The 21,434-nt window shown below is 35.1% G+C and overlaps 1 protein-coding gene and 1 pseudogene across 2 annotated transcripts in view; both read right to left on the reverse strand.

Moving 5' to 3' along the window:
* The window catches only part of LOC118202700 (endothelin-converting enzyme 2-like), a 161,579-nt gene extending 160,751 nt beyond the window's left edge, over window positions 1-828 (reverse strand). Inside the window, exon 1 of the mRNA XM_085823470.1 lies at window positions 806-828. The gene's annotated coding sequence lies outside the window, so the exon portion shown is untranslated. The remainder of the gene's footprint in view (window positions 1-805) is intronic.
* A 45-nt stretch (window positions 829-873) lies between these two features.
* Window positions 874-21,434, reverse strand: part of LOC118202699 (uncharacterized) — a 42,333-nt pseudogene continuing 21,772 nt past the window's right edge. The window contains exons 4-6 of the transcript XR_015043451.1: window positions 12,015-12,335; window positions 5,484-5,632; window positions 874-1,167 (exon numbers count right to left, since the gene is read on the reverse strand). The product of XR_015043451.1 is annotated as an uncharacterized LOC118202699 (transcript). The remainder of the gene's footprint in view (window positions 1,168-5,483; window positions 5,633-12,014; window positions 12,336-21,434) is intronic.

The following is a 21,434-nucleotide window of genomic DNA, read 5'->3' on the forward strand; positions in this document are numbered from 1 at the left end:
GAAATGCATAGTGTAAAGTGATATTCTTATATATTATGATAATATGAATAAGATCTATTATTTATATTTTAGAATATAATTTACTTTCAGTATTTCAAAAATTAAGTTATAAGATAAATTTTTTTTTCAGACTACTTTATTAATAAAATAGTATATAAGGTATTTTATACCCTCTTTCCGCGTGTAACTGGAAGCATATTCGATGCGTATTTAAGTTCTGGCGAGGGCACTGCACATTTTTAACGTCTCCTGCTTCAAAAAAGCCCAATGACTCTACCGATATATCACTCTTCTATTTCATTTTCCTTTTTATAAGGGAATAGAATAAAGCGCATGAAATAATATTACATAAATCGGATGAAACCTATTCGGATAATACAAATGCAAATCGGATAAAACAATATGTACACTGCGGGAAAAAAAGGACAGTTCTGTATCTCCCGTTCTACTGAGTCGATTGACGAAATTCATATTGCGTTTTTCATATCTGGAAAGCGCGATTTAGGATATATATTAGATTTATATATAGCATTATTCCAACATAAGTATTTTGACACAAAATCGGAATTTTTCTGAAATAACACATAATTTGTTTTTACATATTTCGATTCTACGATTCAAAATATGCCTAAATATTAAATTTTGTAATTTTGGGTGAGAAATTTATGGGAAAATTTAAAAATTTGTCTTGGCACATTTTTTTTCAGTTTTTTTTTTAGTCAGATATTTATGTAGGCTTGACAAGGATTATTACTATAATAATACAATACAATAATAATAGGAAACACTTACACCAGATACTTACACTTAATACTTACACCAGATAATAGGAAATTCGAGTTCCGTTTAAGTTTCAAACCAAAACTGCATGTATAGAGTAAACAGAAATTTATTTTTAGTACGAGCTAGTTTATTTAGTGGATACAGTACTCTTTAAGTCCAATGCATAAACATATATAAAGATTACTGTAAGATACTCTGGATACTGTAAGATACATTGATAGTTCTTGCTTTATCATTTGCACGGACGTGTAATCGTTGATAATGTAGATTTCAAGTCTTCGAACTCAGCTTCTCTAGGAGCAATGCATTGGCCAATGAGTTTAGTAGATTTGCTCAAACGGCTGGTAATCCAATTCAACGTGCAGTTGCAGACCAAAACCTTTCCTGAAAAAAAAAAATTAAAACCTGTCATTATTAAACGTCAAATGAATGCATTAAGTAAGAATTCGAATACGATTCAAAACTTTTCCTCTCATTGTCATTTACATTTAACTCATTTTCTATATAACAATGTTGCGCAATTTTGTAAATATTTATACTTGTTTATAATTTGGTTTTTATGTGCAGTTTGTACAATTTGATTTTAATACTGATGTACATTTGTTTAATTGCTCACTTATTAAATCACCTCAATTCGTATTTATTCATTACATATTTTATTGAATTTTGAATTTATGGCCATTGAGTGGGTTTATGAGCTGATTTCGTATGTTAGTTTGAAGATCTTTTTAATTCTAAGTCGATTGGCGTTAACATGATAAAGTTAGCTGAAGTGGAAGGGAAGATATATAGGTAAACAGCATGCGCAATGTTATCCGCAAGCACACTCAAGTACATACTTAATTTTAGAGGTACTGTCAGCGAAGAGCTGACAACGACCGCATTATACAGGAATGAAGTGTCAAGCTTGCTTGCTGATTAGACTTCTCTGTCAATTCTAAAATTTCCGATTTTCTTCCCAGGTCCTCTGCTTCCTCTTACTTGTCCAACCCTCTTACCAGCATTTGCATCACTGTCCAGTCTAATATTTAACAGGTCTTCCTTTCACCCCTTGATATCTCAATATACAATTTCTAAATTTTACCGAAATATGGAAATGACTTTAGAAGAAAGAGTGAGAAAAGAAAATCTATAAATAAGTGAAGGAAGAAACCATGCGTATCAAATTCAAATATGCAATCGAAGTTTATATTTCATTTAAAAGGGCCCACCAGCGTACGAGCGGGAAAATCGCTGAACACCGGTAGTTCGGTCTGAGGGTTGAATCCCGAGAACGGGCTGGCTGCATGGGCGCGTTTTCGTGTTTTCCCCCATGTGTGACGTGTATACGAGCCAGTTTCTCTTAGAAAGTCCTCCACGAGAAAGTCCTCCACGAACGCATCCCTCCTCTCAGGCAGATAGCCCTCGAGTCTTTGCTATAATCGAGACAGAGACTGAACGACGTATCAAACGTATCTCAAATGAGAAACACACAAGCGGTGCTTCAGTGCAACTGATTTTAAAAACTTCAGTTCTATGTCAAGATTGATGTAAAATAAACAGAAAGGAATCATGGAAAGTAAATGATGTCATTTCCGACTTCCTGTTTGTTATTCATGTTAGGTTTAGAAAATGAACCACTTTGACGAGAAAGATATTTTACGTTTCATGATAGATGTTCGAAAACTGTTTTCGCTATAAATAACTGCTGAAAATTTTTGAGACGTAGAAACTGAGTATTTGATACCCAGATGGTAGAGTGATTAGTGGAGCCTGCTGCAGTACCGAAATGCCCGGGTTAGAATCCCGGAGAAGGCATGCATGTTTGTAAATGTACAGAGTCTTTGCGGCATGGGAGACACTCTAAATATATGGCAAGTCGAGCGTCCTCTCTTACAGTTTGATAGTAGGGTGGAGATGGGAGACCAGGACCCTGTCCCGGGCGTTCTGCCTCAAAACTAGGGTGGAAAGTTGAAGTCCAACCTCCTTGAGGCTCTTGCAACAAGCTAGGCTTAGACTTAAATCGTTTAAAGCTTCAGCAGATGTGAACTCTGTTGTAAAACTTTCAACAGTAATATTTAAGCCATACAGTAAATGCTATTAAATAACCTTACCAGGTTCAATGTTCCGTCTTACTTTCTTTGGGAACATGCAAGGACCTGACTCGGAACAGGGAGCTTACTAAAGCTATGTTCAATAACTGTGGGAAGTAGACAAGATACACAGGAAGGGTATACAAAACCCTTTATTTTTCACTCTTTACAATAATTTCCGTACTTCGGAATACAGAGACCAACTAGTTGTGGTCTGAACGTAAGAATATAAAAATATAACTAAACTCTAACTTAAATTTGGATTAATAAACAAGTGCCTAGCTCCAAGATTGGCCGTTAATTAACAAAAAGCCGTATGTAGTACAGAGAGCTGCTAAAACTACGATACGTTTAAAATTATCACGAGGATTAAACCTCTGGCCTTGAAGGCAACCAGCAACCGAGTAAAACTACTATGGCAAGCGGCCTGCTTCTAATAACTCTTTCCTCTCTCTCGCTTGGCAAAAAGCCACAACTTAAGTACTTGGCGTTCGCCAGACAAATTTTGCATAAATAAGTTAACGCTTTTAATTCTGGCCGGAAGTAGAAAATAAGAAGTGATAGTAAAGATTTAAAATAAAATAAACGTTAGTAAAACTTAAGATCCTTACATACTTCCCGCCAGAGTTAATTAGTTTGAAACTGAGGTCTAAAACGACCTTGTTGAAAACTTTTAGCTCTAGAATCTAACGCGAGGCCAATCTTTTACAAACATTTCTCACTAGAAACTAGAAATTTAAAAAAAAATTTGTTTTTACAATAGCAGCTCCATGGACATCCAATTTTTCATCTGTACTGCATCTAAACAGGAGCTTTTATTCAAATCTGGTTCCTTCCAGAGATCTGGAAGGAAAACTAGTTTAATGAAATGTTACACAATGAAATGGCAAGTAACATGCATATTTATATTTCTCTTAACATTCTTATTTCATTCATGACTTTATTTAATTATCTCTCCCCGTGCTTTCTGACATGTGTTGTAAAAGAAAACACCAAACACGAATGTGTTTATGTACAAGTGTTCAACACTACCGCCTGCAATCAAAACACTAACGTGTTAAAATTCAACATAACAAGACCTCAGATCACACCTTATATTCATCTCTAAACCCTGAGGTACTATTCTGAAAGTGGCTAACTCTGAAGTGTAGCGTCAGAGAGCCTAACTACATTCATTCAACCTTTAACACATATTCACCATAATTTGGTCTTTTTACAGTCACACGAATAAAAAATTTTTTTTGGCATTACTTTCACTTTTACCATATCACAGTATTTCTTAACATTTAAAATAACAGTTCACATTGTATATAAGAACATATTAACATGTCGTTAATTTTACGCATTTTAAAACATACATTAGTAGTACATTGTTAACTTCTATTCTTTTTCAAGCAAGTGCCAATTCTTCTACATTGAAATACTACATTTCAAAGTCTTTCAGACTAAAACTTCTTTCTTGCCAGAATGTTTTAAATAAAATTTATACAATAACTTTTACAATATTTAAGTATTTACACATTCCTATTATACATCAACTTTAGTTTTACGCGCGAGTAATTGAAAAACATAATACCAAAATCGGTAACAACTCATTTCTCGCCTTTTTGGCGATAAAGGTAGACCTCACATGAGGTAAAACTTCTTGAAATCTGCCACTTGCAGTAAGAATGAAAGATTAACTTAAGTTTGCAAAGTAACATAAAATTTTACTTATCTTTGTGATATTCGGACATTCTTTTCTGAGCCCAGTCCTGGAAGGTAGCGAAGATTCTCGTTTGATTTATCCTCCTTCTTGTGCGGGCTCGCCCCTCAGTTTCTTCCTCTAGAAGCTTTCTTTTTCCTCCAGTTCGGTCACCCTTGAATACCTTCTTTTTCGCCTCTGCCTGTGGTCTTCTTGAAACTCGGCCATGGTTATTCTTCTTCGTTGGGCGCCACTATCAGGTTCAATGTTCCGTCTTACTTTCTTTGGGAACATGGAAGGACCTGACTCGGAACAGGGAGCTTACTAAAGCTATGTTTAATAACTGTGGGAAGTAGACAAGATACACAGGAAGGGTATACAAAACCCTTTATTTTTCACTCTTTACAATAATTTCCGTACTTCGGAATACAGAGACCAACTACTTGTGGTCTGAACGTAAGAATATAAAAATATAACTAAACTCTAACTTAAATTTGGAATAACCAACAAGGGCCTACGTGTAAGATTGGCCGAATATTAACAGGAAGCCGTATGTAGTACAGAGAACTGTTAACACTACAATACGTTTAAAATTATCACGAGGATTAAACCTCTGGCCTGGAAGGCAAACAGCAACCGAGTAAAACTTCTAAGGCAAGCGGCCTGCTTCGAATAACTCCTTCCTCTCTCTCGCTTGGCAAAAAGCCACAACTGAAGTACTTGGCGTTCGCCAGACAAATTTTGCATAAATAAGTTAACGCTTTTAATTCTGGCCGGAAGTAGAAAATAAGAAGTGATAGTAAAGATTTAAAATAAAGTAAACGTTAGTAAAACTTAAGATCCTTACAACCTGAAGAGTTGAACCTGAACCTTTCTTCCTCTTTTAATTAAAAATAAATGGTATTAACATTAGCTTGAGATATTTAAAAATTTCAGTTAGTTACCTCATAAATCCATCCTTTCCAGTAAAACTGGGATTTTACTCCATGTATCGAATGGCAAAATCTCTAAGAGATTATGGCTTAATTTTACTTCTTTGAGACCGAGCAGCTGATTAAACATGTTTTCAGGTAGTGTTTGAATAGAATTGTAGCTGAAAAAGATTTTTAACAGTATTAAAAGCAGAAGATCATGAATATATATTGACAATAGCATCTTTCTTGTAGCAAACAGGTTTGTTATTTTCTGCATTATTTAAACATTTTAGAATGTGTGGGAAGAATGTCAGAGGATATTGGTACTCCATGACGTATTTAAAAGCAAATAATTAAGTTTTTCGCTTTTGAAGTATTGTATAGTATAGAATTATAAACAGAGAATAATATCATTTATACCATCAATATATCATTATAATATCATAATCATATATCATATATCATAATTATACATCACATAATATCATAATCATTTATAAACAATTTTTATATTCGAAGACGATAACTACGAGTTTAATTTTTTTATTATTTCTCGATCCTAGGCTCTAAGGAAGTAATATTTACTAGAAACTGTGAATAAATTTATATTACTTGAAAACTGTATTTCTAATTACAAAATTACCCCCATATTTCCGAATAAACTTCGCGCTTTCGGCTAACAAACTCAGTGAATGGATGCCCGTTATCGGTGGAAAAGAAACAAACTATGCAGATTAACAGATTCCCCAAAATTTATAACTGAGATATAATCAAATAATCAGTTTATCGGTGGATTACAGAGGGTCTTCTCAAATGATAGTTTTTGGTTAAATTTTACCGTTAAACAGTTCTTTATCTACGAGAATGGCCTGCTTGTATTGACATCAATCAGAACCCACAGTCCTTCACTAGAAGATGTAACTGCGGTTCGTTCTCAGTTTTCGAAGAGAGTGATCGGCGTCGTCTCCGACGAATTGTACGGCAGAACAGGAACTCTATTGTGCTTCAACTGACACAGATCGTCAACTAAGGGTCTTTCCAACAGATTTCAACTCGAACCATGTGCAGAGAATTGCAGAGGATAGGAATGCATAGACGGGTGCCTGTAAGAAAACCACTCATTTCTGCCCGACATGCAAGAATTCCTTTTCAGTAATGTCGAAAAAAAAGATACTGGATATCTGAGTATTGGAAACGGATAATGTGGTCGGGTGAATCACGCTACACCTTATTTTTCCACTGATGGAAGAACGTCGAATTTGGCGAGAACCCCCTTACTCGCACAGTGTAAGGGTCTGGTGGGAGTATCATGATATGGGGCACGTTCTGCTGGTATGAAAGTGGTACCCTCGAAAGTTCCTCGAGGGTAAACAAACAGCCATGAAATACCTAGATATACTGGCAGATCAGGTGCCCCCTGTAAGGTTGCATTTTTACCCTGATGTCGACGGATACTTCATGGACGATAATGCAAGTATACATCGGGCCAAAAGTGTTCCAAATTTGTTCGCTGAACATCAGTCTGACTTCCAACACCTTCCATAGCCACCGCAAGCCCGGATCTTAACCCCATAGAAAATGTGTGGGATAGGGTGGAAAGACGCATTCGGCAGTACTCTCCTATTCCATCCAATTTACAAAATCTAAAAAGCTGCGTAGCCAATGAATGGTATTTTCTGGACGTAAACGTACTCCAGTATCATGTAGACTCGATGACCAAACGAATCAAAACTGTTTTCCGTGTAAAAGGTGGTCCAATAAAATATTAATCTTGGTTTTCTAATTTATTTGCCAGTGTTTGTAGAATGATCAAATGCAGGGAGAATAAGAGAGAAGGAAAAGGAGATTCTTTCAGGGCCAGAAGGGAAAGCCAAAAGGACTGAGAAGGGTATAAAATTTTAAGTTAACCCGCGAGCACACGCACCGATCCGACGAACACGAGAACACGCGCCGGGTATGTCATACCCGAATAAAAAAATTGTAATTAAAAATTTGCCGAATAAAATGAATCGGTTTTTAAAAGAAATTAAAATGTAAAACCAAGTTAATACTTCATTTTAAACAAAATATGAAAGAATGAGGAGAGGTAAAATTATTTACTTACAATTTTTTGAACATTGTTTACAAAATGAGGTCATATGTTCCATGCATATACTTTTGCTACAATTTTCACAAATGAATCTAATCTTTCTATCTTTTTTCTTGGGGCACTCTGTGCACCTCTTGTAAGTAATTTTAGGTTTTTTGTAATTTTAGGTTTCGGTGGTTCATTGTTAACATCTTCATCGGTGGTCAGTGTTTGTCTAGAATCAGGAACTACAGATGCTCGTCGTCGTTCATTTTGAACATTTTCTATTAGCTGCATCCATAAGGCTTTGAGAAAAGTACGCCTGGTACGGTATTCCGTTGGTGGTTCCTTCTTTGATAGTAGAATTATTCTTGCATTAATGGCAGCCACGTTTAACACTGAAAAAAAATCATCATAGGCCATCGACGTGCTACTCTTGCTGTAGAATACGCAGTTGCCATCCCATCTACAACATCGACTGCTCCTTTTGTCATGTTATAGAATGTAATGATTTCAGGCTTTTTAGATTCCCCAGTAAATTCATCGATTTGATCGCCGGAATGCATTGTGGATAACAGGATCACACTCTTATTTTTTTTTCGGCACATAAGACAGAAGTGTAGCTTCTTTCTGAAAACCGAAAATTGAAGAATATACTTCTCTTTTTTTTTTGCCAGAATCTCAGGTGGGATTTCTCTCTTATTGTTACGCATTGTACCTACTATCGTAATTTTCTTCTTTAGGAGATCTTGAGATAATTCATATCCCATATACCAATTATCAACTGTTAAATTTCGACCAGAGTTGTATAAGGGCTTTATTAAACGTTTGACAACTTCGCTTGCACCATTTTCAACTTGAAATGGCCCATCTGGTTGTTTACCAGCATAAATTTCCATACTCCAGGTATAAAATACCCTTGCGTCTACAAGAGCAAATATTTTTATGCCATACTTTGCTGGCTTGTTGGGCATATATTGTTTAAAGGAACAACGACCTCTGAATGATTCCAACTTCTCATCAATGGTCACATACTCTCCTACAGTATAAGCCTTTTGGCAATTTGTGACAAAATTTCCAAAAAATTCTCTGATCGGAGCTAATTTATCAACGTTTCTTCTACTAATGTCATCAAAACGGAGGCATCGTAAAAGAAACAGGAATCGGTTCACTGACATTGTTTCCCGAAATATGTCCATTTCCGTTCCGTCTGTTGACTCCAAATCACTTAACGTTCACATGGGATGATTTATAAACTCCACATAAATACAGCAATCCAATTAAAGCTTTGATTTCCAACTCATTTGTTGCTTTCGCATCCCGTTCACGAGTGAAATTTCCACGTACTGAATCAATATAAATATTTGTATTGTCGACTACATGTTTTAACATATCTTCATCGATAAGCAGTGACCAGGAATCTAAAGATGTTGACACGTCTTTAGAATACTTCGTTTGGCGCCAATTCTAACATTAGTCCGGAATTTATTTTTGTTCCATTTTACTCCCTTTTTTCCAACATAAAACTCACTGCTACATTCCAAAGTTTCATTTTCTGTTTCTGTATCTGAATCACTACCCTCTATGGATGAATCATGATTACTATTATATTCTTCGTCATCAACATCTTCATCATCTTCACTAAATGAATACTCATCAGAAGAAACTGTTTCAAGAAGATTTCTCAATCTTTTCATCTCTTCATCGTAAGGAATATACGGCGCCATGCTTACAACTCAAGAAAAACCTATACTAAAAGCTTGAAAACGAGAAGTGCAAAGTGACTCACTGAGAAACGCGAGTACACGCGCGGGTATGACATGCCCGAACAATGCTGTTCCTAAAAAACCGTAGCACCTGTCACCTCAGGAATTTACCCCATTTAAGTATGTGACCTTGAACTCAGCTACACCAAGTTTCGTCCTTTTATGAAAGAATGGGTGAGAAATATACAAAAAGAAAAATGCACATGGGTATGATATACCCTTTGCGTGTGCTCGCGGGTTAAGGATGAAAAAAAATCAGAAGGACTAATTGTGACCGAAAGTAATTTTAGATCTTGTTGATATCATGGCGCCATGTTGTGATGCAGTTGCTCCTCAGTATATTCAGCAAGATATATTAAGAGAGATGTTCCTCAACAGAGGGCACCTGTAAAGGTCGCTGTTCTTTTCGGCTGATGCCGCTGGCTAAGGATAGAACTCGTGAAACTCGATGCCACAGCTTAATCATTAAACAAATCAAATCAGAAAAAGTTGTCTCCGAAGCTACCGATTTCAGCCGCATCATTCTTGAAAGCAAGAGCAAAGACCAATACCCTTCTCCCAGCACCATATGCGATACCATATGATAGATGCGATATTTTGATAGACAGGCCGAATGATTGCGCGAGCCCATTTTGATTCTGTTCGCAGGATTAAGAGACTCCGGTTTGTTGCCATATGTGTCGCCTTTAGGTTCTGCTGTGGACCGGTTAGTCGGTGCTGCTGTGAGACAGTTATTTGTCGCTGTGGGATGGGCGGCAGCAGAACAGCCAATCATGTCCGGGTCACCAATGTGGCAGTGTGGCTTGTTGTTGTCTCCGGAAATTGTTTTATTCCTTGCCGATTTCGTGGCGCCATCTGTAATTAGTGTTTTGACCCAATTACTCCTTGGTCTACTCAGTTAGATATATTAATGGTGATGTTCGCCAACAGTGTCCGCCGAAAACATCGCAGACGAAAATGTTGAGGAAAAAATGGTCGTGGTAGAAAACATCGCAGTTCTAAAACATCGCGGTACAAAATATCGTGGTCGAAAATAAAGCAATTCAGAAACTTCGCAGTTTAAAAACATCGTCGTCGAAAATACCGTGATAAAAAATAAAGTACTTGCAAATCATCGCATGACGATAACATCGCACACATGCGTTTTCAGGTTTTGAAAGTTGTAAATGCATGTTCATAAAGATCATAGAGCGCAAGAAGGAAAGAAGGATTCTTTTACTTCTGTAATTCTTATATTTGAACAAACTAATAAATTTTTGCTGAAAAAATAAGAAGGAAACTTAAGCATTTGAAAATTGAAAATGAGTAGAAATATTGCAACTTAAAAAGCTTAATCGAATTTTAAATTTATATAGTTAATTAACGAAGGTCATTAATAAATTAAGCGTTTTATAAAGTTTAAATAATAATTTTTCATGAAAAATACAGTCTAAAATTTCTTAGAAAAAAGAAGATAAACAACTGCATGAGGTTACTTCCATAAAAATTGCTTAGTTAATGATCAAATTATTTTCTTTCGTTTGTTAATATGATATTGCTTTAATGAAAATTATATGTTGTTTTGTTTCCGTTTATTCTTAAAGTGTCGTTAACATTTTCATGTATAGCGTGCAATCAATTTTTTGGATGTTGATGTTAGTTATGCCGAAAGTCAGTTACATAATATGTCATTAAGCAATTTGAAAAACACATGTATGCGATGATTTTAGTTTTTACCACAATATTTTCGGCGACGATGTTTTTAAACCGCTTTATTTTCAACCACGATATTTTGTACCCCGATTATTTAGAATTGCGATATTTTCTCTTTCCGATGTTTTTTCCCACGATGTTTTGCACCACGATATTTTCTCCTAGCCCTGTTTTCTCCGCGACGTTTTCTCTGCGATGTTTTCAGCTGTAACAAGCCAACAGAGAGTGCCTGTGAAGATGCAACTACTTTTGACTCAATTGGTTTAATGATCAAGCTGCGGCACCGACGTTCACGAGTCCTATCCTCGGCCAACAGCATCAGATAAAAAGAACTGCAACCTTCACAGGAGTTCTCTATTGGCGAAAATCGCCATTAATGTAGCTAGCTGAGTAGACCAAGAAATCCATCACCAGTTATAGATGGCGTCAACGAAATAAAAATGTTATAAAATAACTTGCGGCGACAATACCAAGCAACACCTCCGCAGTAGTTTTCGTATTTTAAACTGATCTCAGATCAACAGAAAGCGAAATCTGCATTCAGTTAAAAAAAAAAACTGTATTTAATACAACAAATTCTGAACTAAACATTCAAGAGAAAAGATATTATAATAAAACGAAATCTATACTCTAAGATGAAGCTATAAGAAATTAATATTAAATTCATGCACTCGAAAACATTACCAAGAAGAAAATTTGAAAAGACATTTAATACAAAGAAGGCTAATATACCACAAATGTTATTCGTGTATTTTTAATTTAATAATCGATTAATTTATTTTGAATCTTAAATAGATTTATGTTCTTTTGTATAATGTATTTATCATTATTTTTGACATCATTTACTTTCAGGTAAGTATTGTTCAATTTTTTCCACCGCAATGGTACCATATTCTTAAGATTTGTTCCATCTATTTTTCTTTTTTCCAAGAGAAAATGTAAATAAATAAATAAAAATAAACACTAAGTTTTTTTTGGAGGGGGAGGCTAAAAAAACATTTTTTTCTCTTGACTAGATTACAGCAAAGAACTGACCTCAAATCGATAGTATTCAGTGAAATATCTCTTGAATGAAGTATTTTTCTGCTTATGGAAGTGAGCTTGTTTCTGGACAAATCCAAATGGTTGAGCTTAAGCAAGTTTGAAAATGCGTTTTCGTAAACGCGACTGATGTGATTGTTTAAGAGAATGATCTTTGCCAATTCTGTCATATTAGCGGGAAAGGCATATCCATCCACAAATTCGATGCTGTTGTGGGAAAAATCCACATGTTTCAGAAGAGGAGTCCGCTTCAATTCTTTGGTGGACACAGAAATCATTGAGGAGCCAAGACCACAAGTGGAGCACAAGTGACCTCTAGAAAAGAAAGGAAAGTAGAATATCTAAAATTATGAATAACAGTAAAAAATAAATTTAAAGATAGTGTACAACAAATAATATTATAAAATAATTCTCTCTAAGCTACCCATTGATATCCAGTGAACAAGATCGTTAATTACTAATAATTTGACTTAGATTCAAATCCTAAAGGAAATAGATTAGCTGCACTAGTATTTTTGCATTTCCACCTTGTATAAAGTATACAAGCTAGCTCGCTTAGGAAGTCCTCCACGAAGGCATCTCCTTCAGATAGATATCTTTTGTGTGTTTTGCCCTGAACAACCATGTGTATAAGTAAATATCTGTTTGAGAAACCACTACATCCGAATAGTCTATTTTATGTGCAGGTTAAGAACACAAATGGAATATAGTTATTGTTCTCTTTAAGCAGATAGTATGTTGATTAAGCTCTTAAAAATTTTTTATAGAAAAACATTAGGGTAAATATCTTTAAAACAAATTTCTCCTTATGTGTAATTTACACTCATGTCCATAAATTAAGGATAATGCAAAATCAGGCAAAGAGTTAGAAGCAAAACAAATATGACTTATTTGTAAAGCTTATTTATTAAACAAAAGGTAAAGAGCAAAAAACGATGCTATATGTTTCATATTATTAAAAAAATTAGCAATTTTTTCTCTCTGGAGCAAATTACAAAGAAAACCTATTTACAAAAAACCAATATTACATGGTTGGTATGATTGTTAATACATTGTATGTCTCCCAGACGATGCAATACAGTCCGTACAACGCCTAGGCATGCTGAGTATCAAATTATCCATCTCATCTTGGGGGATATTCCACCACTCAAAAAGCAATGCTCTCCGAAGTTCCGGTAGACATGTAGGAGGAGGTTGACGGGCTGCAACTCGTCGGCCAACCATGTCCCACACGTGCTCTACTGGATTCAAGTCCGGTGAGAATGCTGGCCAGTCCATATGGGTGATATCCTCCGATTGAAGGCATTCGCTTACGATGTTTGCACGGTGAGGACGGGAGTTGTCATCCATAAGCACAAATTGTGCGCCCATGGCGCCCCGAAACAAACGTACATGTTGTTCCAGAATGACGTCCCGATAGATTTGGCTTGTCATGGTTCCAATTTGAACATGCAGGTCAGTTCTGGAACCCAGAATAATTCCACCCCAAACGACCACTCCTGCGCCACCGTAATGGTGTCGTTCAATGATGTTTTCTTGGTGGTACCCGGTACCTCGAGCTCACCATATGAACGTCTGGTGAGAATCAGACTGCAAGCTAAACCTGGACTCGTCGGAAAACATCACACAAGCCCACTGTTGCAGTGTCCACGATGCATGCTCTCTACTCCAGGCTAACCGCAGGCCACAGTGAGTTGCAGTACGTGGAACGCATCTGACAGGTCTACGAGCATATAGACCAATCTGCCCTAAGCGTCTGTACACGGTCTGCCTTGAAATTGTCGTATCAGTGGCTGAAGAGAACTGACGAGACAGGTCTGAGGCTGTGCTCCGCCTGTTTCTTTTGTCAGTAACTGCCAAATACCGTTCCTCATTCGGCGTTGTAACTCTGGGGCGACCTGTGCTGTAACGCCTACTCACATTACCATCATCTTGGAATCGTTGCCAAAGCCTGGAGATGACACTCTGGGCAATTCCAAGTTCGTCTGATACTTCCAGTTGGGTACGCCCACATTCCAGACGGCCGATAATTCTACCACGTAAAAAATCATCCAAATGCGTCCTTTGTGTCATAACTATTCGGTTATTGCACTGAAATGCTTATAAAGCGCTTGCGAACAATTTTACTTCTCTGCCTGTATTCCTTATATATCACTGGAAATTATCCTTAATTTATGGACATGAGTGTAAATTTGATACATAAGGTATTGTTACGAAATGTACAGGCGCGGTAAGATGGCTTCCCGGCAAAGCAGTTTTAGGGTTGCCATAAAATGGGAAAGGAGGACAAGGTTGCCATATTTGGCGATAAATCGCCATTTGGCGACATTTTGCGACGAAATTGTCGATATACCATGGACGGTTGGAGAACCTTCTGGAACAAATTCTTACTGGTTTAGCCCAGAATGTACTCGAACACAAGCCGAAAGTTATATAAACCCTGCTGGTCTGCAGTCAGTTAGTGTGCGTCTCTCATCGAGTGAGTTTGTCTCTCATCGAGAGTGAGTGTGTCTCGTCTAGCGAGTCAATGCCTGCGGAGTCGATCCAGTTGACAGCCGGGCAGCGAGTGCCGAGTGGGTCGTTGATACACCGAAGGAGTCTGTTAGTGTATCGCGGTTAGTGCATCGTCGAGAGAGCGTGTTGAGCTCCGGAAAAGATTGAACCGAAGAGGCAGGAGCTGTGCTCGTGTGTCGTGGAGTGCATCGCGAGTTGTAGCGTGGAGAGTCTCGAGAGTACATGGAGTTCCGAGAACGATTAAGCAGAGTCGGGAGCTGTGCTCCGGAAAGCTGTACTCAAGTGCTTTGCGGTGAAGTCGTCTCCACCGTGATAGCCTGATAACCTGGAGGGTGTGTCGCTGATCGTGTCAGCGTGTTTATAGTAGATCTTCGACGACTGTAAAACGTGACTTTGGAGCTGTCCTGATCAGTATTGGCTAAATAGAATGTGTTTCGATACTTCATAAAGTGTCGTAGTTATTCACTCCAAATCTACACGAACCCCGTACGAACGTGAACGAAGAAAATAACGTAACAACTGGTGTCAGAAGAAAGAAAAACGTAACAACTATGTGTAATTTAAATTTGATACATAAGGTATGAATTATTATGTAACGTAAAATACCTAGTGACCAACAAAATGAAGAAGACTCAGTTATTCTAATACATTAGTGCCTGGCATATACACTGGTTATCATAAATTAAGGAAAAATCACAAAAATAACGATAACTTCCTCAAAAATAAGCCAAACCATGTAAAATTTGAGTTGCCAAGTAAGAGTAGCTGAGTAAAACTGCAGCATGCAAATTAGTGCCGCTGCACTTGGAATAAGTCATCTGCGAAAAGAATAAAAGTCCATGTTTGAGAGCAAGCCCACATATTTCACTGTGATAGTGAAATCAGAAATCTGAGATAGCCAATTTGCAACAATGACCTCCAGGCATCATTTGCCTGCAGAACTATGATGGAGAGCCATTGGGAGACTAGAGGCAGGATAAAGTCAAACAGAAGTGGCCAGATGGCTAAATGTGAGTTCTTCTGTGGTTCATAGACTTTGGAGGTGATTTCAAACCACAGATTCGGCCTCTAGGAGGTTCAGCCAAGGACGGCCAACTGCTACGACGAGCGCTGACGACCGATATTTGACATTATGTGCACGCAGGAACAGAACCGCTACTCCGACTCTTCTTACATCCTCCCTTGCTGCAGCCACCGGAAGGTTGGTGTCAATGTTAACTGTGCGTAGAAGGCTTCACAAAGGTGGTCTGTATGCGAGACGACCAGCCATTTGCGTGTCGCTCACGTCACGCCATAGGAGGGACCGTTTGCAGTACGCACGACAACATGTCCACTGGACGTTTGATCAGTGGAGGGCTGTTCTCTTTACAGATGAGTCCAGGTTTAGTCTAGAAAGCTTTAGTAGGTGTAGGGGAGGGCTGTTCTCTTTACAGATGAGTCCAGGTTTAGTCTAGAAAGCTTTAGTATTTGATATGGAGAGAACCTGGAACCCGTTATCATCCATCAAACATTCGTTAAAGAGATGCATACGGAAGAGGCAGTGTCTGTGTTTGGGGTGGCATCTCTTTGGGTGGACGCACAGACCTCCATGTCTTTCCAACGGAAACCGTGAATGCTCCTGTTTATAGAGATCACATACTTGATGCTTATGTGCACCCATGTGCCGGGGCAATGGGTGATGCTTTCCTGAGTAGTAAGCGCATGTAACCTTGCTACACCCGAGGCTATAGGGGGCGTGGCCTCCGCCATCTTGGATTACGTAACAACCGAAAGTGACGATACCAGCGCCATCTTGGATTCCTTCCCGCGTTGGAATGACATCATCAAAGTTTCGTTTTTATGGTGTGGCAACGATCTTTTCAAAGATTTTATTTTTGTGGCAACGACACTATTTTTCAAAGTTTTTATTTTTTGTGGCATCGAATATATATTTTTAGGTTTTGTGGCAACGAACACTTGAACCACGTGTTTGGAATGACATCTCTTTTAATTTATTATTTTTAATTATTTGACACGTGATTAATATTAGTTTGATATTTGATTAATATTAATACTATTTTGTATGTCATTAATTTTTTTATTTACACTTTTTAATAAGTATCTTAATTATTTAGTACGACATTATTTAATTAATTACTTTTAATGAATTTTTGTGGAAATTAATATTATTTTCCCTGAATTTTAAAAGTAACTCCACCCCCGGGATTCGAACTCGCCATCTCTGGGATGGGAGTCTAGCGCTTTACCGCTCGGCTACCCGGTCCTCTTATCAGACTTGTTATTTGAAACTCTATTTGGCCCTTTGACTTTTTGCACCATTGATGACATAAGGCTGAAAGTCTGCGCATGCGCTTTGACATGAAAACCGCGTCATACATTTGTTTTTACACGACGGCTAGGATTTCTTTTGGCTTCTTAATCATTACTTTATTCATTGCTGTTTTAAATGTAAGATTTTCCCACGGTTTAATTTTTTTATTATTAAGATATTTTTAATTGTTTTCAATTTTCATCTCATTCTTACTTTTTTTAAGTTATTAGTTAATTTATTAATTTTTATTTCATTTTTTCCCTTTCCCAAACATAAATTTTATTTTTAACTTCAACAAAAGTGAATTTAAATTTTCTTTTTACTTTTTATCTTGCAAAGTTTATTTTTTTTATATTTAATTTTCTTTTTGGTTTTACAAAAGTAATATTTATTTTTACGAATTGATTTTTCCTTTTCACTTTTTTATTTTGCAAAAGTTTTTTTTTTTTTTTTCCAAAATTTTTCCTTTTCGTATTTTTACTTTACTTTATTTTAATTTTTTGTTTAACTTTCTTTTTCGTTTTACAAAAGTAATATTTTTATTTACGAATTGAATTTTTCCTTTTCACTTTTTTATTTTGCAAAAGTTTTTTTTTTTTTCAAAATTTATTCCTTTTCGTATTTTTACTTTACTTTATTTTAATTTTTTGTTTAACTTTCTTTTTCGTTTTACAAAAGTAATATTTTTATTTACGAATTGAATTTTTCCTTTTCACTTTTTTATTTTGCAAAAGTTTTTTTTTTTTTTTTTTCAAAATTTATTCCTTTTCGTATTTTTACTTTACTTTATTTTAATTTTTTGTTTAAACTTTTTTTTTTTTGGTTTTACAAAACAAATATTTATTTTTCCAAATATAATTTTCCTTTCCTCTTTTTATTTTAAAAAAAGGTGTTACTACATTTTTAACTTAATTTTTTTTTACAAAAGTAATATTTAGTTTCATAATTTTAATTTTTTTGAGTTTTTTTGTTTACATAAATTTTTTTTTGTTACATTTTTATTTTACCCTTAACTTTTTCCCCTTGTTTTAAATACAATAGGATGTTACATTTCCATTTCTCCAAAAATAAACTTACCTACATTTCTGTGTCTTTGAAATTTTAAGCTGGAATTTACATGCATATAACTTCACTAGATAATATTTTCTGTAACATTAAGCCAATATACACAATGCTCTTTCTATATAGTTTAACTGGAATACTACATTTCTTACTTTTTTACTACTAAGTTGGAGATACTCAGAACTTTTCCTTCTAATGCATTGTACTAACTATTAATGACTGTATTACCTTTTTGGCCAACTATACAAAATTTTGTTGATTCCCTTTTACACGTCTTACTTTTATTCAAAGGATTCACCAAACTATGTCTGACAAATGTAATTTTTACACTTTCCATTTACACATTTACCCTTATATTTAACTTATAAAACATATTCATGCTGTATTTCTGATTCCTTTTCCCCATAATAAATACACACTTACACATGTTTCTTTATTGTAAGACTTACTAACTTTAAACAAATCTTACAAGGAGCAATAAATTTTCATGGTATGAAGCCCACTCAAACCAATGCATGGAGCATTTCTACCCAGTTAAGTTTAGATACATACCTATAGTACTTCATTTCTTCTTATTTTACTCTACAGACATTTATACATATATATTCAGAACACTCCCTTTTATTCAGTAAGATTCATTTATACTACTAACACAAATTTTGCTAACTCTTTTAAAATATTTTACAAAAAATATCTTATATTTTCTTGCACACATCCTTCTTAAATCACCAAACATACATTGAACCTTGATTTTTCCTTCATGTGAAAACGTCACTCGGATTCTTAATATGATTCCCCCATTTACCGCAGAACTTTATAAACACTACTCTATTTGAACGTATCACAGCCTTACTCTCTTAACAAGGAACAGAAGATTGAATTATATTTTAACTACAGACAAGAATATCCACATTGTAACGTATTATTTTAAATCTGAATTATAGTCACATTTGTGAAGGAGAATTTAAAGTCTATAATACACATGGAATTAATATTCAGTCATGGCAATGAAACTTTATCGATTTTTTCTCAACTTGGAATATAAAATTTTGTTAACTTGGAATATTTTTAACGTATTCATTGTAAATTAACTGAAAAATATCCATATTTCACCTTGTCAATAATTTATTTAGCACTGAACTCTTACAGCCTTTTGAGAACGAAATTTAATTTATCATACCTGACAAATGATTCCTACATAGTAATGATACATTACACGAAATATTGAGTAGAGTTCCAAATAATGATCTAACATAGTAATTAACATAAAAGACCTAACACAAATAATTTTAAGATAGAAATTTCAAACTGACATTGCTTAACTCTTACAGCTTTTGATATTTAACTTCTCATAGATAGTAAATAAACCTACACACAAATAATTATACATAACAGGTAATAATGACAGAAACTCCATATAATCTACTATAATTACCAACTTTAAAAATTTTAACGCTTTTTAATATGTCACAAGAAAGACCACACTTTCAAAAAAGCATTATTTTAATTAAACATTGGAGTCATACAATCCTGCGTACATGTTTTTATTTATCATGAGCATGACACATAATAAGTAAATAAAATATATTTCACAAACTACGAAAAGCATTTCTCTTTTAACCGACTGATCATAAGAAAAGATGCAGTATGGAATGCTTAGAACACTCAGTGCCACAGTTCCTCATTTCCCCACGCATTAACCAAAATATACATGTACTTTAAAATCAGTTAAACAAATTCAAATGTTAGTATTCAAACAGGAATACTTCACAAATTAGATGAAAGAGAGGTAAACAATGAACTTGAGTGATAAATACAGAAAAGCATGTAAGGACCGAAAAAAAGATGTATTCGTGGAGAACTTTTTAAGATAAAAATTTGCTCTATTTTTGCACATGGGTTACATATTGCATTTCAGATTAAGGAAGCATTCAAGATAATTCCTGTATAACTAGGGATTTTATTTACACTTGTTAGTAATGTAATTTATTAGAACAGTCGCAGATATATAAGACAAGTATGCCATTTCCAAGGAAAACAATTTTCCAAGACAGACGTTAATAGTGAAATATAAAATGGAATAAGAAAATGCCATATTTCCAACAAAATTAGTATCTGAGTATGCAAAAACATGAACAAGAAACGAATATTTTTCTGAAAATGCTCCGAATGGTTTAAGTCAGGATTAGTTTCATGAACAGAGCATGAAAAATAATGATGAATTTTTAATTTATTTTGTCTGTAGTACATTTACTTATGCTAAAATCTTCCATTTGGTTGACTGTACTTTACATTTAGACGCAAGTTGATAAATCAGAGTGATTTTGTGTTTTAAAGCTTCAGATTCAGAAATATTACAACTTCAGAAATAATAAAACTCAAAAGCAAAATGATTAAAACGACAAGAGAATATACTGCAAGCAAGCGAACGTGATAAATGACATTTTTGGGCCGATTTTCATGAATTCATAGATCGGGTGCAAAATTTTAATGCGCTGTATATGAACTATTTTTCAAATGTATCACGATCACTGTTTTCCAACTTTACATAGACTTTAAGTAAACATTTCATGTTAATTTACCATTTTTTCCTTAGATTTATCTACGTATTTACTAAATTTTTGCATTTTGTTTATAAGTATAATGCCAAAAGGACATAAGAGAACAAATGTTTCTTGAAAATGTCCCTATTTTTTACCCAACTGTTATTTCTTTCATAGCTTTGAAGTAACCTATTAAACACATAGTTATCCTGTATTGACCAGACAGCCGTTGGTCTTGCCAGTGTCTGCGGGAAGTTTCAAAGCTAGAGAATTTAAGTAATATTTTACCAGTGCGGAGAACTTCTTACGGCGTTTTTGATGAAAATTGACCGAATTTAGTAGTTCATTACTAACCTAGGAGCCTTTAACTATTTTTTTTATTCGAAAAAAACACACAGAAATTATCATCAAGATTTTCCATACAGATATATTGTACTACTTCTCATGCCATTACATTTCCAATGAAATTTGATTCATTGTCAGATAGTTAAATGTTTGTTATTTTTTCGCATACGAATGCATTTCGTGTCTCACATACGCTCATTACATATGATTTAACAAAATTGCAAACAAGGTGGAAGTTAAATGAATATTTCTTGAAATACTGTACATTTCATTCCGGAAAGTTTACATGAGCATTTTCATTTTGAAACCCCTAATGTTTGTTTTCCTGCATTCAATGTAAATTTTGAGTATAAAATTTTCATTTGTGACGGAAGTTATTTGTGGGTGGTTGTGATGTGTTCGTGTTTTCATAAACCGTTTTTTGTGAAGTACCTTTTGAAACTTTGAATATTACGGCCACTGCAAATCATTTAATTTTTCAAATATTTTTCTTATTTATCTTTTACAAGTGCTTGTAAAGATTTGGGAACAAATTTTTATTAAATAGTTATACGGTATGATTTAATAACTTTTTACACGTTTGGAAGATTTAACTTCAACAACACTACCACACCGAATCAGAAATTAAGAAAAGAAATC

This window comes from Stegodyphus dumicola, chromosome 1 (genome assembly GCF_044657685.1).
Source record: "Stegodyphus dumicola isolate Sdum_Otavi_A_Nest chromosome 1, ASM4465768v1".
Classification (NCBI taxonomy): domain Eukaryota; kingdom Metazoa; phylum Arthropoda; class Arachnida; order Araneae; family Eresidae; genus Stegodyphus; species Stegodyphus dumicola.